General features: G+C 41.0%; 1 pseudogene; it reads right to left on the bottom strand.

Moving 5' to 3' along the window:
• Positions 1-15,450: 15,450 nt before the first annotated feature.
• On the bottom strand, positions 15,451-15,569 carry LOC131275728 (5S ribosomal RNA; annotated as a pseudogene).
• Between the last annotated feature and the right edge of the window lie 874 nt (positions 15,570-16,443).

The following is a 16,443-nucleotide window of genomic DNA, read 5'->3' as shown; positions in this document are numbered from 1 at the left end:
AAATCCTTCCATTAAGTTAGAAATTAGTTTCTCCATTGATGGGACAAGCTGGTGAAATGTAGGAATTTTGTAACTACAAATTATATAGAATACAGAGCCCCTTGAAAGCAGATAAACCTCTCTGGGGAACTCAAAATCTTTCAGTGATTAAGGAGATGAAGGAAGATTTAAAATTTTCAGTTTAATAGCAGGAAGAAATCACAGGACTAGAAAAATATCCCAGTGACCCCAAAATTCATAATTCTGAATATTTCAGTAAAACTCTGTACAAGTGCATCATCGTGGGGATCAAACAAATATACCAGGCAAATTAGGATATGCTTCTAAATAGACTAAGCACTAACTTATTCACATAATGAGGATTATAGGTATAAATACTGCAAGTGTACAATCCATACAATTCATGTTTCTGAAATTAATTACATGAATTAGCCATGTCCAAATTCAGTCTTTGATCTCCATTGAATAGCAAATTCAATGTTTTCTAAGGAATCACAAATGCACATGAGTGGAATAAAAATAGCAGTTGTTTCTATATTGACATTCCAGCCAATTACATGGGAAATCATTTGCCTATTTAATACAACCCCTGGAATCCAATCATCTTACCCCTCAAACCTCTAGAGCTCATTTTGTTTGCTTTAGTGTTCCCTGAAACTCCCTTTCTTTTGTTTCATTTTCATATCAAAGTTACCAAAAGATACATTCTTTTCTTTGCATGTTAAAGTGTAAAGGGGATTTGGCAAAATATAATGGCTTAGTCTGATTCTAGTTTATTTTTTATTTTTAAATGAAGCAGAACAGGGCTTCGAAAATGTAACTACTATTTGCTAAATGTCACCCACTTTCAGAGGATCTTTGAACATTTGGCAGCTGACATGAAATGCATATTGGTCCTCAGAGACAAAATAAAAGAAGCAAATTTTATGCAAAAGTTAACAAAGAAAGAATTTATGCTTCCATATTTTGGTAAGGAAAGAACAGATGGGTTGTGGAGAACTCTGGAAATGTGAAAATGCTGTGCTATTTAATAGATTAGGAAGAATCAGAAGAATGGGAGGTAATGATGTAAAAAGGGACTTCTAATATCGAAGCTTATCAAACCATATACTTCTTCCAATTCTTCATAATTATGATAGTACAACAAATTTCTTAGGGTAAATAAGTGTCTGAAGTTTCTGTATTGGGGAATCCTCCCTTTAAAGGGCTTATGTTAAAAAGCTGAGTCTCTAGCTGCCCTGGATTTACCTGACCATACTCTATGGCATTTTGCACCTTGTATGCCTTCCTTAAAATAGCCTAAATACACAGCATTACTCAGCTGGCACTTTGCAGGTTTATAGGGGCCTGTTGACAACTGGAAAGTCTGCCCAGCAAAGACTGCATTGAGAGCTAGAAAGAAGAAGAGAAATCCGATCAGTACATTTCCTCCCTAGAGGCTTTTATCAAAATCTGCACTTGGCAGTTAATATCCACCCAACGCTGAATCAATCTGAGAACTGTATAACCTTTAACAAAAAGTATTGTACATTCCCCACAATAACCAAAGGGTTTTATTCTTTCCCTTGGAACTGGAAGAATTAGAAAATAAAAAGTAGGGAAACGGACTTTGGCCCAGTGGTTAGGGCATCCGTCTACCATATGGGAGGTCCGCAGTTCAAACCCCGGGCCTCCTTGACCCGTGTGGAGCTGGCCATGCGCAGTGCTGATGCGCGCAAGGAGTGTCGTGCCACGCAAGGGTGTCCCCCGCGTGGGGGAGCCCCACGCGCAAGAAGTGCGCCCGTGAGGAAAGCCGCCCAGCGTGAAAAGAAAGAGCAGCCTGCCCAGGAATGGCGCTGCCCACACTTCCCGTGCCGCTCACGACGACAACAGAAGCGGACAAAGAAACAAGACGCAGCAAATAGACACAGAGAACTGACAACCAGGGGAGGGGGAAGTTAAATAAATAAATAAATCTTAAAAAAAATAAAATAAAATAAAAAGTAGGGGAAAGAGTTCCATGGAATCATGCAAATGCCTTTTCTGTCTAGTTTCATGGTATTTTTACTCATTTTACTGCTCAGTAGCGCTGTGGTGGCAATACGTCATGCATACCCTAATCCTCTTCCTCATAGGGTTAGCCAATCATTCATCAATCGTGCATATTGAATACTGGGAAAGAGTTTGAACTCACTTGGCATATTCATGATGGTTTTAATCAAGTGACTTCTTACAAAACTCTATAGATATGATGATGTTTTTCCTTCTTACCTGGTAGCAGCTGTTTAGCCCACAAAATTTAAAATAGTGAAGAAAAAAAATTCTTAGCTTTCACTTCAGCTTCATGTTAAGTGGCCATGAGCTACACTGGACAACACAATCCTGAGGAGCAGTGACTGACAGCAGCTGATAATGACATGGACTCCCCATCTGCCATGCATGTTAATAGAAGGTGGACAGGACACAAAGAACAAAGAATGTGTGCTGAAAAATTGTGCTAAAACTCTGGTAAAATGCCATAACTTCCAATGGAAAGGTTTTATCTCTAAGAGGCCCTTTAGCAGAAATTTTCAACAGTGAGCATTTGGAGAGAGACTTCCTGGATCTGCTGCCTCCTCATCACCTGCGGAGGAAATTTTTTAACCTTTCTGTGCCAGATGTCACCCTCTATAAAAAAGACAAATAGAAGTACCTTTGTTTTGGGTCAATATAAGGACTAAGTGGGTTAACATATAAAATGGTTATACTGCAGTCTGGGGCCTATTGAGCACAATGTAAACATTAGTTAAATAAAGAAATAAATTTGTTAAAGATGGGATTTTCCAAAGTAAAGCAACAAATTGGTGTGCATGTGTGTGTGTATCGTTTAACCATAAAAGATAGGATTATTGTGAGAAAGTGTATATCCAATACAAGATATAATAATTTGTAAAATGATTCAGTCAGAGACAATGGCATTTAGTACTGCGTGCCCTGGAAGAAGCACTCATTTAATTCATTCTTTAGATCTGCAAAATGGTCATAAAAATACCTATTTTCTAGGCTTATTGAAAGTGTAAGACCAACATTTATGAAACATCTGACCCATTCGAAGTTCTTAATGGCTGACCATCATGTTTTTGCTGAATAAATCTTAGCTTACAATTAAAATATGGATAGTAAAGCACGTTTGGGAATTTAGGTGGGTGATGGATGGCATTTCTTTTCAGAAACCCATGTGTAATACAGTAATTATTGACTACTTACATGGACCAGTTACCTTATTAAGTACTTTGGAAGTCTTGCTTCATTTGATCTGGAAAGAAACCCCAAAGATAGGTACTCTGATGAGCTACATTGTACATGTGAGGAAACGGGGGTAAAAAAGGTTAAGTAACTTGCAAAGGTTTCACATCTTGTGGGAAGAAGGATGGCAGATGAGTGCCCGCTCTGGGCTCCCGAGCACTGCTCACGGGGCTGCCTTAGCAGAAGTGAGGGAGGCAGGGGGTGCAGTGCTCAAATAGCTCTCCTTTAAACCAGTGACTCCAGCCCAGGACTGCCAACCGCAGGCATCATTCCAAAGTGTCTGTGAGGGAGGAAGAACCCTGACATCTTGGTGACTGCCAGTCCCCCTGTTAATTGGTTCATGTAGATTTGACCGAACCTTTCACAAATGACTCAGTTCAGAATTCTGACATTACAAAATTAATTGGCTCTGCTCAGTCTGAAGTGTAGCCTCATCCTGAGGGAGTTTGCACTGTGCTCTGAATTTAAAACAAACAGAAAAAATTCACCCTAGAATCTGGAAATCTGCCAACTTTATGTGAAAATAAAACATGAAATTGTGTGTTTCTAAAACTGTTGAGTGTTTTCTCCTCAATAATTTACTCTCTGATAATGTTAGGCACAATTAGGGACCCTTCATTCCTGTAATTCCCAATCTATTTGTCTATAAAGATGTATCTTCCCCTATGCTATGTAATAGTGACAAATGCCCTTTCTAACATTTTATGTTTTCTCTTTACATATTTATAACACTGTGCAGTACCATTGGCCATATGTCAAGGAATTTTTCTCCAATACCATTGCAGAATTGATAATGAATTTGTATAGATTAACCTGAAAACTTTATAAGATAAAAGTAAATATTCTGCTGAGAATGGGGAAGTAATCTGGAATAGATGATATCAGTAATTTCAGCTAATTCTATTAGTCACTCTTAGGTGGCTATTCCAACATCAACTTTTCCAAATTTTTACATGGTGGGGGCAAAAGCTGTTTAGATAGACATAGAAAGTTGACATTAGGGCACTATGTGTGACAAGTTATGACCAGGCCAGAAAGGGAGTAGCTATTTTCACTGGCCATAAGGAAGATGGGCCAAACAGCATCATGTTTCTTAGCATGTGGGTAACTTATTTCCTTTGTCTGCTGTTAAATTTCTAGAAATACAACACCGTGTTCTTACTGGAGATGAGGATCAAAAAGTGGTCCATTTCTTTATGAATTAAGTATTCTTCCTGTGCAGTGAAGCCTGTGGTAAAGGATGTGGAGAGTTTTCACTGTGGATGCACTCACAAAAAGGAGCGTTCAGCTCAACACGGAGAAGAGTTGTGCTGCCGAAAACACAGAGGCTTGGCTGTGCCCTGTGTGAAACCAAGAGTGTTGTCCGCGGATTGGGTGCAGCTGCTCAGAGGTGCTAGGAATTAACCGAGCACAAGCACTTGGATGTGACCCCACTGGCCTTGTTGTTCTGATTACGTCACCCAAATCAAAGAAGACCTGCATTTATGAAGCCTATTAGGGAGTAACTCATCTACCGTATATACATACATGTTAATGCAGTTGAGTTTCACACATGAATTATTATGAAAAGAATTGACAAATAGGACCAACCACATTTTTCAGTTCAATCAAGAAGATGAATCCTTTGATTCTAATTTGGGTGTTTGCACTGATTTTATTTTTACAATATGTATATATTTGCTATCATTTTTGGGTTATTCCTCCTCCAAGAGTGGCTGAAGCTGCTGACATGGGTATTTTTCAGAATTTAGGCCTTTGTTAATTACATTTATTCTTTGACTTAAGCTCCCAAGCAAGTTTACATGTTGTCATTAAGGCAAAATTTCAGCATTAAAAACAAAAAATTTTAACTTGCCATTTTTCACTAACATTACCTCAGAAAATTTATTTTAAAAATATTCTCTTGCCTCTGTTAGTAACTCTCAGCCACATTTCTTTAGAGGGAATGGTTTACTTGCTGTAGCAGTTTGATATGTTTATGAATTCCAAAAATAGATATTGGATTGTGTGTATAATCTGGTCTGTACCTGGGCATGATTAAGTTATGATTAGGGCTTTGATTGGGTCATGTCATTAGGATGTTGAGTCTATGCCCCTTTGTGGGTGGGGACTCACAGATAAAAGACATGACAAAAGACAGAGTTGAGGGGTTTTGATGTTGGAATTTGATGCTGCAGCTTTAAGCTGGAGCCCAGGGAAGTAAGCTCACAGAGGAAAGAGAAGCCAGTCCCAGGAAGAGAGGAACCCTGAGCCAGAAAGAAGCAAGCCCTGGGTAGAAAGGAACCTTGAACCTGGAGAGCAGCAAGACCCTGTAAGAGAGGAACCTAGGAAGCCTGAACCATTGCAGCAGTCAGCAGCCATCTTGCTCCAACACATGGAAATAGACTTTGGGGAGGGAAATAACTTACGCTTTATGGCCTGGTAACTGCAAGCTCCTACCCTAAATGAATATCCTTTATAAAAACCAACCAATTTCTGGTATTTTGCATCAGCACCCCTTTTGCTGACTAATAAATTTGCTTTTCTGATACTAGAACTTGAAATGAAATTATAGTAATTTTTGTGACTTGCATTTAGCACTGCCACACAACTAGCTTTTATTACCACCTAGATTCTATCTCTTCATGAAAGTTTATCTCATTTACCTTAAGTCAGTATTCTATAAGGAGGTGTCTTCCAGGTTGCTTTGTCCTGCCAGCTTATGGTGGGCTTGTGATGGGGTCCTCCATACTGCAATGGACAGAGCAGCTAATCAGCACTTGGAGGCTTTCAGCAGAGAGATTGACCCAAAATATGGCAGAGTACTGGGGTCTATATCAGGGTATCCAAAGACAGCTGAAAACCAGTGAAAGAGTCAGTGACTGTGGCAACAAGCTTCTGTACCAGAAAATGACACACCAAGTAAATAGAGAACACAATCAAGAGGGGAGCACATCTTTTGGAAACGACCAGAGAGCAGCATCCGCACTCAGAAGTGGAATGGGACATGCTAACCTCTTCTCACACCAGCCTCACTACATTTTGCTCCTTTATAAATATAACAGGCATTTTAGAATGCTCACATCTCATCCCATTTTATTTTTCTTTAAATGCATTAAAAAAATAAACTCTAACAGACAACTATTGTGACATAGGTTTTATTTCATTAAAATGTAAACAGGACCAAATGAGGGTAACATTCTTCCCAGGCATGGTTCTAGTTTCTATAGCAGGGAATTAACAAGTTATTGTTGATATCCTTGGTGTGAAAAAACTCAGCTCAAGAACTGCTTCTTCTCAAGCGGGTGTTTCAGTGTATAAAATACAGAATCACATCTCATGGCCATATACCAATATAAGTCTTTTTTTTGTTGGACAGTTGTAAGGATAATAATGCCAGGCAAAGACAGCTGCTGAGCTGTTTTCCTTAAAAGCTCACCCACCCCTGGTTTAGGCCATGGAGACTGAATTTGTTGCCTGTAACATACACAGATAAATATTTCTGGTCAGGATGATGTCCTCAGGAGGGCTGCTGTGCTGCTACCCACTGGAGCTCCATGTCTGCCTGTCTGAATATTGTGTCTCATCAGCCTCTTAACTCTCTTCATAAAATATTCAATCGAATATCTGTGATTCTATGCTAATGCCAGACTTCTCCACTAAATTTCAGGCTCTATGAGAATAGGTACCACGATTGGCTTATTCCTCACAGCAGCCCCATAATTTTCAGGGGGCCAGACATCTATCGGAATTTAAAGGAAAATATATTATCTGATTAATGCACTAATACATAAGAGAAATTCTTTGTCTTGGGTAATTGCAAAAATTACACAAGGATTTGTTGAGAATGACTATGTCCCACCCACTTTAATAAAAACCATATTCATTTCATTGTGGTGTTTATATTGAAAATACCACAAAGAATGGAAAGTTTGATTCAGATATCAGTGGCCAGGTCATCCTCATCAAGGAAATGGTGAGGTAGTGGTTTTGAATTATTCTCTTTGGCTCTCTTTCTGTGTGTCCTCCCTGTTTCCTACAACCCACAGTTGTGGAGTCCTATTTATTACAGACACGTATTATCAGCTACAGAGGACACTTGAACATTGCTAACATACTCAATAAATTATACAGGCTTCAAGTACTATAATTGACTTTGGTGTTGGATATTTTTTTCCATTCCTATAAAATATTCTTGAGCTCTTTTCTGGGATGCAGATAAATTACTCAAATACACTTTGATCCTTTTGGTCCTTTTTTTAAGATTTGTTAGGTAGAACGTCAGTTTGCAGTCTATTGGTAATTGTTCTCCACTATTTAGGTGCAACCTCTGAATCAAGAGGCTTCGCTACCCTGGGAGGTGGTAGTGGGCGCTGCACTCAGTGCTGTGTGTGAGGTGGCCACTGCTATCTTTGATCCCTTCAGGTGGTTCTTTTCTTGGAGAGTTTCATCATGTGCATGTGTTCATCAGACCAAACCTTTTTTAAGTGCCAAGTATGGTAAAATGTCCCAAAGGGGGAAATGGCTGAAAAATGTCCACTATAATCTGTGGTTCACTTTTTCCAAAATGTTAGACTTACAGTCATTGCTGCTTCTGTGCCTCTGATATTTTTAAAGAAGTGATTTTTAATTTTATCTGGTTTATCTAATTCTTTTCCATAGGAACATTGTTTGGCCATAGACTATTCTGTTTTCTCTAAAACAGTCTATCTGCAGAAATTCATATGATTCATAATTTATAAAACTTATTGGTAGATAATAAATGTATATGATTTACCAATGATATAGTCTCAAATTTATTTTATAGATTGTGTGGGCAATATAAAATTTTGTTTAACCAGGGCTTTTGCAGTAGCCAGATAAGAAATAGCTTTTGATTTGACCAGAGAAATAAAAGTGAAGGTCATAAAAATCAAGGAATTTAGAAGATATTTTGAAGAGAGATAACAGTACTAGTTCATGGATTGATCTGGACCCAGAATAATAAAAGCAACATTCTGGTTTAAGTCTAGGCAACCGGGTTGATGGCTATGCCAATAATAAAATATAAAATATTATGGGAAGAATTGGGTTGAATATATGTTCTTACAAGAATTCCTGTAATAGCTGCAAATTTTAGACATTACCTAAAAATATTTTCTGTTAATTTTAACACTGTGGATATGTTAATGTACTTTATCAGTACTGTCCTAGTTTCCTATCTGCTAAAAGGAATATCATGCAATGGGTTGGTATTTTAGTTTCCTAGGCTGCTTAAGCAAGTACCATAAAATGGGTTGGTTTAAGCAATGGTCATTTATTAGCTTTTGGTTTTTAGGTTACAAGACAGTCCAAATCAGGGCATCCTCAAGGCGGTGCTTTCTTCCTGAAGGCTGTGGTGTTCTGTGCTGGCTGCCCACTTCCTTGGCTCCTGTGTCACTTGGCAAGGCACATGGCGGTATCTCCTGGTCTCTCCCTTCTCATCTGGGTTCCTCTAATGTGGTCCTTGCTTCCTTTGACTTTCTCTCTCTCTGAACTTCATTCTCTTATAAAGAACTCTAGTAACAGGATAAGACCCATCCTGATTGAGGTGGGCCACACCTTAACTGATGTATCCTCACCAAGAGGTCCTACTTACAATGAGTTCAGAACTGGAATGGATTAAATTTAAGAACACGTTTTTCTGGAGTACATACAGCCTCTTACCACCACAGGTGCCTTAAACAATGGGAATTTATTGGCTCATGGCTTTGAAGCCAGGAGAAGCCCCAAATCGAGGCATGAGCAAGAGGAGGCTTTTGCCTTAACAACTGTGGTATTCTGGGACTGCCTCTAGGTGACCTTGGTCATTGGCTTTTTCTTGGACCTTAGATTCTCCACACATGGCAGCATCTTCCTCTTTCTCTTCCAGGTTTTATTGACTTCACCTTCTTTTTGCTCCCCATGGCTGCTGCTTCTCTGTCCAATTTCCTTTGCATATAAGGACTTCTGCCATATTGGATTGAGGCCCAGCCTGATTCAGCTGGCCACACCTTAACAAGAAAAGACCTCATCAAAAGGTCCCACGTACAATGGGCTTACACCCACAGGACCAGGGTTAAGACCCGAACTCACCTTTTGTGGGGGACATGATTCAATCCACAATTACCTAAAACATGATATAGGAAATATTACCTCCATTTTCAGAAGAAAACGGTTTGATATGGGATATATTAAGTAACTTTCTCTAAGTCACATAGAAAATAAGTGGTAGAGCTAATATGATATCCTAGCTCCTAATTCTAATATATATCACGTATGTGGAAAATGTTAACTAAATAGTTGGATAAATATGTCTGCTTCCCAAGGGAGTAGTCAGGGTTGGAGACATAGATTTGAAAATCATGAGTGCATATATGAGAATTAAATCCATGAGATAGGATCAGACCAGTAAGGAAGAAAAGTATAGAAGAATTTGTTGTACAATGTTAACTTCTTAGTATGTAAAAAAACATTGAGTTCTGCTATCTGGATCTTCCAATGGGATATTCATCTCCATTTTATTGTGTATTTCATCTCTTTCATATATTACCATCTATTGTTCCTTAAATTAAAAATCTATGCAGGAAAGAAGTGACTATGTAAGATAAGGAAAAATGAAAAAAAAAGAAAAAAGAACACTGAATGCATAGGATTTTAGCCTCAAGCATAAATGAAAGATTAAAATACACTCATTATGCTATCCCATCAGCAAGAGTCAGGCAGTCATTTGAGCTCAGGGTTGTTGTGTACTAGTAGTGAAAGTCATTCAATTGTGTATGCTTGTCATTAGAAATTAAATTTTTAATCTCTGTTTCTAAACACAGCACTAAATATTAATAATTTTACTTTTATTAGTTATGAGTTATACCACTATGTCCTTATAATACCTATTACAAACTTTCATCCTACTTTGCAAGTTCTCTGTACATCTCTAGCTCCCTGTCCCAGCAGATAACTTTCCCTATAAATTCAGTTTAAAACTTAGGTAAAATTTTCCAATTCCTGATCCTCTAGTCTATTTCCTACTGCCTTTTCCACCTAAATTAAATCTTTTAATTTTATTAATATTCCCTAGTTTATGCTCAATAACATTGATTCATCTATTAATCCATTGTCAATTTGTTTTTTTCCAGTAGTTCATGCTTCTCTGTTTTCCCTCAGTATATACTGGAATTTCTTACAACTGGTAAATGGGAGAGGATATAACAAAAGAAAAACCTCCCTCAATCCAACAACTCCTTTTTACCAGTCTTTCTTATTGTATTTCTCACTTCAACAGTCAAGCTTCTTGAAAAAGTAGTTTATAAATTTTTTTCAGTTTACTTATTTTCTTACCTTCACACATCAAACATCAACTTATTCCCTCTTAAAATGTGCATGGCATGTCCCCCAGCTGCAGGTATAATCTATATTTTCTTTCTCTTGAATCTGGGCTGGCTTTAGGACTTGATTAACCAATTGAATGCTAAGGGTATGTTGGCATTTTCAAGGGTAGTATATAAGGAACCTTGCAGTTTCCAGCGAGGCTTGTGGGAACACTTGTGTGTGGAGCTAGCTACCATGTCTGAAGTCAGACAACCCTGAGACTTTTAGGCTGTGACAAGCCAAACCACTTGGAGAGGCCATGAAGGATAAGAGGCTATGCCCAGAGAAAGAGGGTGGTCAGAAGGGCCAGGCATGTGAGTGAGGTGGCCAGCTAGAAGATCCACCAGATCCAGCTACCCCTACATGAACAAAAAACAAAGTGCACAGCAGAGTCCTCCTCAAATCCTGACCTCAAACTCTTGAGCAAGTTTCTTAAGTGTTCCAGGTGACTTAACATTTAAATGTAAATCAGACTGACTTCTCTTCAAACTGCACTTAAATGTAACAAACAAACCAAAAGAAGGTTGTTTGTCCTAACTTAATGTGAGTAGCTAGTTAAGGTCTTTGGAAAATTTTCTGAATCTAGGAAGCACATTTCCAGTTGTAAAAAAGGAGACAATTATAAATAAGATCTAGTCAGGGAATGTGAACAATTCAAGGTAAAAACATGAACAAATATAAGGCTCTTAATAGTTGCCCAAAAGCTTCAATGGACACAAACCAAGAGGAAAACTAAAGGGGTGGCCAAAATTGAGGTGAACACTCTGGAACCCAGCTATCTTCAAACAATGTGGGAGTTTGTGAAAGGCATTAATGACAATAAGAGACTTGTAAGTAAGGCAAGAGTTTTACAGATAGTTGCTTTTTAGGAAGGCAAAGAGCCAAATTCCAGGAATGAAATGATTGAAGTTTACAGGTGGAGCTAATTAAGAACACCTGGTTGGAACAGAAACTAAGAAGCTAGAGAGGGAAGGTAGTTCCTGACACCTGCATTTAGTTCTGTGGACATTTTAGAATTTTATAAACCACTATCAAGGATGTGAGGCATACACTGAGGCCGTGTTTTAGCGGACTGTCCCACTTACATTAGTATATCATTAAAATAAGTAATTTTCATAGTAAATCTACTTCTTTGTTACATGCTATTTCCAAAATGTTTAGACTATGTTTTAAAGCAAAGTACAAGTGACAATTTTGCTAAAACCCTTTCTCTGTGTTTTAAAGATTTTTTGAGATTTCTACTCATAAAAAAGCACCTGGAGTTGTAAATTGTTAACATGTTATAAAATGTACTTGTTTCACTGCAGTTCCTTTTGCTAATTGTCCACCAAGGGCTGATGGAAGCCTTTGGAAACTTTTCTGCAATTCAGCAGTTAAGCAAGATTTCCCACAGGCTCGGCCAATAAGGGGTCCCCTGCCTTCAACACCAAAATCCATATTGACAACTTGCCATCGGCCTCAGGGCTAAACCTAAATAGCAGAGCTTCATTTCCCAAAATAAATTCATGCAATCTAAACTTGGCTTAAAATGACTGAACTCTTAAAGAACACATTTTTAGAAATTCTTATTACAAAGTGAGTGGCTTTGATTATGTACTCTTGTCAGGTTTTCTTGTACTTAGGAACTATCCAAGTAAAGCTTCTGTTGAGATACTGACAACCCAACTCTCCCTTACCATGACACACAAGACTCTTCAAATTCTGATCACTACCTCCTTGTCCAGACACATCCCGCGCTTCCCTACACACGTCAAAACTGAAGGACCTATATGCCTTGAGAGTATATAAATAAGCATATGTGTGCATGTCTACCTGATTACACACCAGTGTGTCCATTTGAAATGCTCTCTCCTCACTAATACATCTGTGAGCCTCCCATAATGTAATAATTAGACCAAAAGCTGTAAAGAAACAAATATTTAGGGAACACATTCCACGTGAGGATGTTATGTACTTCTAATAGTTTGCCCCACTTCAATCCTTCAGAACCACCTTGAAGTAGTATTTTTTCCATCACGTCTGAGGAAGTGGGGGCTTAGGGCAATTAAGGAACTACTCAGGGTTAGACATACACTAAGTAACAGAACTGGAACGTGAATCCAACCTATCTGACTTTTTGCCATAGCTTCCCAATATTCTTTATCTTTTTCTACAGTCTTCATTTAACGCTAATAGCAACGAAATAGGTTTAAACAGAATGGAAGTCCAATCTTGATATAACTGCACCATTCTCATTTTCACACTTTAGATTCTTATGTAAGACAAAGATAAAATTTCAGTTTGCCTTGAATTCTTGCAAGAGTTGAGTCATTTTCATATGTGAAGAGTACTTTCCTAAAATAAGAAACAAGTGCCCATTCCTTTTGTGACTCTTTTCTGGTGTCCCAGACTTGCTAATTAGCTCTACCAAGTCTTGTGGGCATTTTCTTCTCACAGGGCCACAATGACTCATACACAAAATTCTCTGATTAAAATGGTGATGCACAGAAGGACAGACATTAATGAAATATAATTTTTTTTTTCAAAATAACTGAATACTGTAATTCTATCTGCATTAATGTTCTAGTGCTATTATCTTTAGAAGGAATCACCTGTCATGGCACATATATTAAACTTGGCTCTTTTACTGTAAGCCACATTCACCTGTAACATTGCTCATGCAGTAAACATTGAATAGAGGCATCAAAAGTTATACATATCCACTAAATCATACATATTTTGTTGGCAAGGACAAAAATAATAGGGGCTGCTATTTATCAGATATTTTCAATATGCCAGTATTGACGGTGTATGTGTGCCTTCTAACTTTATTCTTACAATATACCTAAATTTTATTTTAGCAAGTAAGGAAAAGGGAAAAATAAATAAAACAGGAGTTAAGTAATTAGCCAAAGGCTATAGGATTCTAAGTTACGTGGCTGAATTCAAACCTAGTTTCTTCTGACTCTAAACATATGGTAAATATATTGCTGCCTTTCTGAAAATTGCATAAGCCTCTTTCTTCTTAGGCGATTGGTCAAAGTGCAGATTTCCTCTAGGTAGTTATCATGGAAGGTAACTCGACTATGTCTGTTAGAACAGTAATTTCCAAAGCTTGGTCTGCTGACCCCTAGGCATCCCAGAAATCCTTAAAGGGAGCCTGAAATGTCAGTGAAATTTTCTTAATAATACTAGGACATTTTTGGCCTTTTTCACTGCGCTGACATTTGCAATGATGGTATACAAGCAATTGCAGTGAAACTGTTGGCGTCTTAGCATGAATCAAGGCACTAGAATCAAGTTATTATTTCATATCCCTCACTTCTGTGTACTTGCAATAAAAATAAACAAATACAAGCAAAACCAGTTTTGCCTAAGAATGTTCTTGGTAAAGCAGGAAAAATGTATAAATTTCATTAGTTATCAATCCATGAGCACACATTTTTAAACATCCATTGTGACAAAATGGAAGTATGTGTAAAGCACTTCTGCTGCATACCAGAGTACAAGGTTATGTCCAGGAAAAGCACGTGCAGCACGATTGCTATGAGTTGTGGGATGATCTAGTAGCTTTATTCATAGAACAACATTTTTATATAAAAGAATAACTGAGAGACCATGGACTCTCAGAACAAGTTATCTGGAAGCTATGTTCTTAAAAGAAATCAGGTGAACCTGTCATTTTAAGGGAAACAACTGACAATATTTGTGGCTAATTGATGAGATTCAGGCTTTTGAGAAAATTATAATTTTGGAAAATTTGTTTTAGCCATCATGAGTTTAATAGTTTCCTGAGAGAGGCCATTTGTTTTAAAGTAAGAGCACAAAAAATTAATTGATGAGGTTTCAGATTTCATGTTTTAACTAACCATTAGAAACCGTTATTTAAGGAAAGTTGAATGTTGGTGTAGTATCAAAGAAAAATGATCATGATCTGGAAAGTTTGTCAAAATATTCCTTTCTTTTCCAAATACATATCTGATTGAAACTTGATTTTCTTCATGTACTTCAATCAAGGCAGCATAGTAAAACAGATTGAAAGAAGCAGCAGATATGAGAATCCAGGTATTTTCTATTGAATCAGACATTAAAGACCTTTGTAAGGATATAAAAAATCATTGTCACTCTTAGCACTAATTTTTTGGAAAATATAATATTTTGAGATATTAAACATACATGTATTTTGACAGACTGTGTATTTTACCATTTTTAATTAATATTTTCAGATAAGTTGTAGATGTACAGAAATGTACTACATAAAATATATAAAACAAAAGGTTCCAATATACCAACCACCCTATTATTAACACCTTCTGTTAGAGAGGTACATTTGTTATAATTAACGGATGAACGTTTTTAGAGATGTATTATTAACTCTAGTCCATTGTTTACAATAGGGTTCATTGTGTTATTGAAGTTGGGTAGGGCCTGTCCCCTGCGCTCAGGGGACCACGGGAAGTCTGTGGCCTGGGGCCCATCTGCGTGGCTCAAGGTAAGGCAGGGAAAGGCGAGAAGGGGCAGGCCCGGTGTGCACGGTTCCAGGGCACGGGCCAGAGGCAGGGCCCGCCCGACGCCGACAGGTCTAGCGGGCCTGGGTTCTTGGGCCCAGGCGCAGTGGGCGCGGGCCCCCGCGGGCCCCAGCCAGGTGTGGGTTGGTGCGGGACTGCGAGCTCCAAGGAAGGGCTGGGTGGCCGCCGCCTGCGTGGCTGCCTGCGTGGCTGCGCCGCCAGGGAAGGGCGCGCGCGGTTTGGGGTTGGTGCCGGGGGCCGGGGGCCTGCATACCTGGCCCTGAGGGCTGCGGGGAGCCGGGCTCGGGGCGGGCAAAAGGAGCGCGAGCGAGAGGGAGGGGACGGAGCGTGGCAAAAGCCAGAGCACCCGGTATTCCCAGGCGGTCTCCCATGCAAGCACTAAGCAGGCACGACCCTGCTTAGCTTCCAAGATCAGACGAGATGGGGCGCGTTCAGGATGCTATGGCCGTCGACGCTGGCTGCGGCCGGCGGCAGCCTCAACAGCCCGCTGCGCGCGGCCACGCTGCCAGCCGCCAGCCTCCCGCTCCCGCCCGGCCCCCGGAGGCTGAGGGCGGCCGCCTCCGGGACCGGCCTTTCAGCCCGCCGCCACCGCCCGCCGCTCTGGCCTCGAGCGCCCCCTGCCCCGCACGCCACTGGCTCCCGAGACCCCCGCCGCTCGCCTGCCCACACATCACCGCCCCCTGCTCCGCCCTCGGGCCCACAGCGCGGCCCCCGCGCCACCGACGGCTCAGTCGGTGGACGGCGCCCTGCGGACCCCCGACCGCCACGCGCACCCCTGGTGCCAGGCCAACCGGCCCACGACTCTCCCGCAGCGACCGCCTCAGGCGCGAGCGCCGGCGCCCCCTGCCGGCCGGCCCTGCCTCACCACCCCGCGCCCGGGCCAAGCACCTGCCACCACGCCCAGCCGGCGCCCGTGAGCCGGTACCGCCCCGGCCCAGGAGGCGGGGCCAGCCCCAGTCCCGGCCTGCCGCCCACGCGCCCGCACGCCTCCGGCCGACCCGTCCCCACACACACACACGCCCCCACCCCGCACTCCTTACCCCCGAAGCTCGGGCCCTGGGTCCTCGGCCGTCGCAGCGGGTCCTCGCATCCAGACCTCGCGCTCCCGGCCGCGCGCAGGGCTCGGCCCTCGGCCGCCGGGGCCACTCCCAGGAGCCACGCCCACGCGGAGGGCGGGGGTCGCCCCGCACGCCGCCCGGCCTTCACGCCACACAGCCGCGCCCTGCGCGGGAGCGGCCGCTCTCCCTTGGAGCGGCGGCCGCGAGCCGGCGTCGGATGCGGACGGCCGCGCTGGCTGCAAACGCCGACCGCGGGGCCAGGTGGAGAG

The sequence above is a fragment of the Dasypus novemcinctus genome, chromosome 23 (genome assembly GCF_030445035.2).
Source record: "Dasypus novemcinctus isolate mDasNov1 chromosome 23, mDasNov1.1.hap2, whole genome shotgun sequence".
Taxonomy (NCBI): domain Eukaryota; kingdom Metazoa; phylum Chordata; class Mammalia; order Cingulata; family Dasypodidae; genus Dasypus; species Dasypus novemcinctus.
This window is presented reverse-complemented; position numbering and strand designations above follow the sequence as displayed.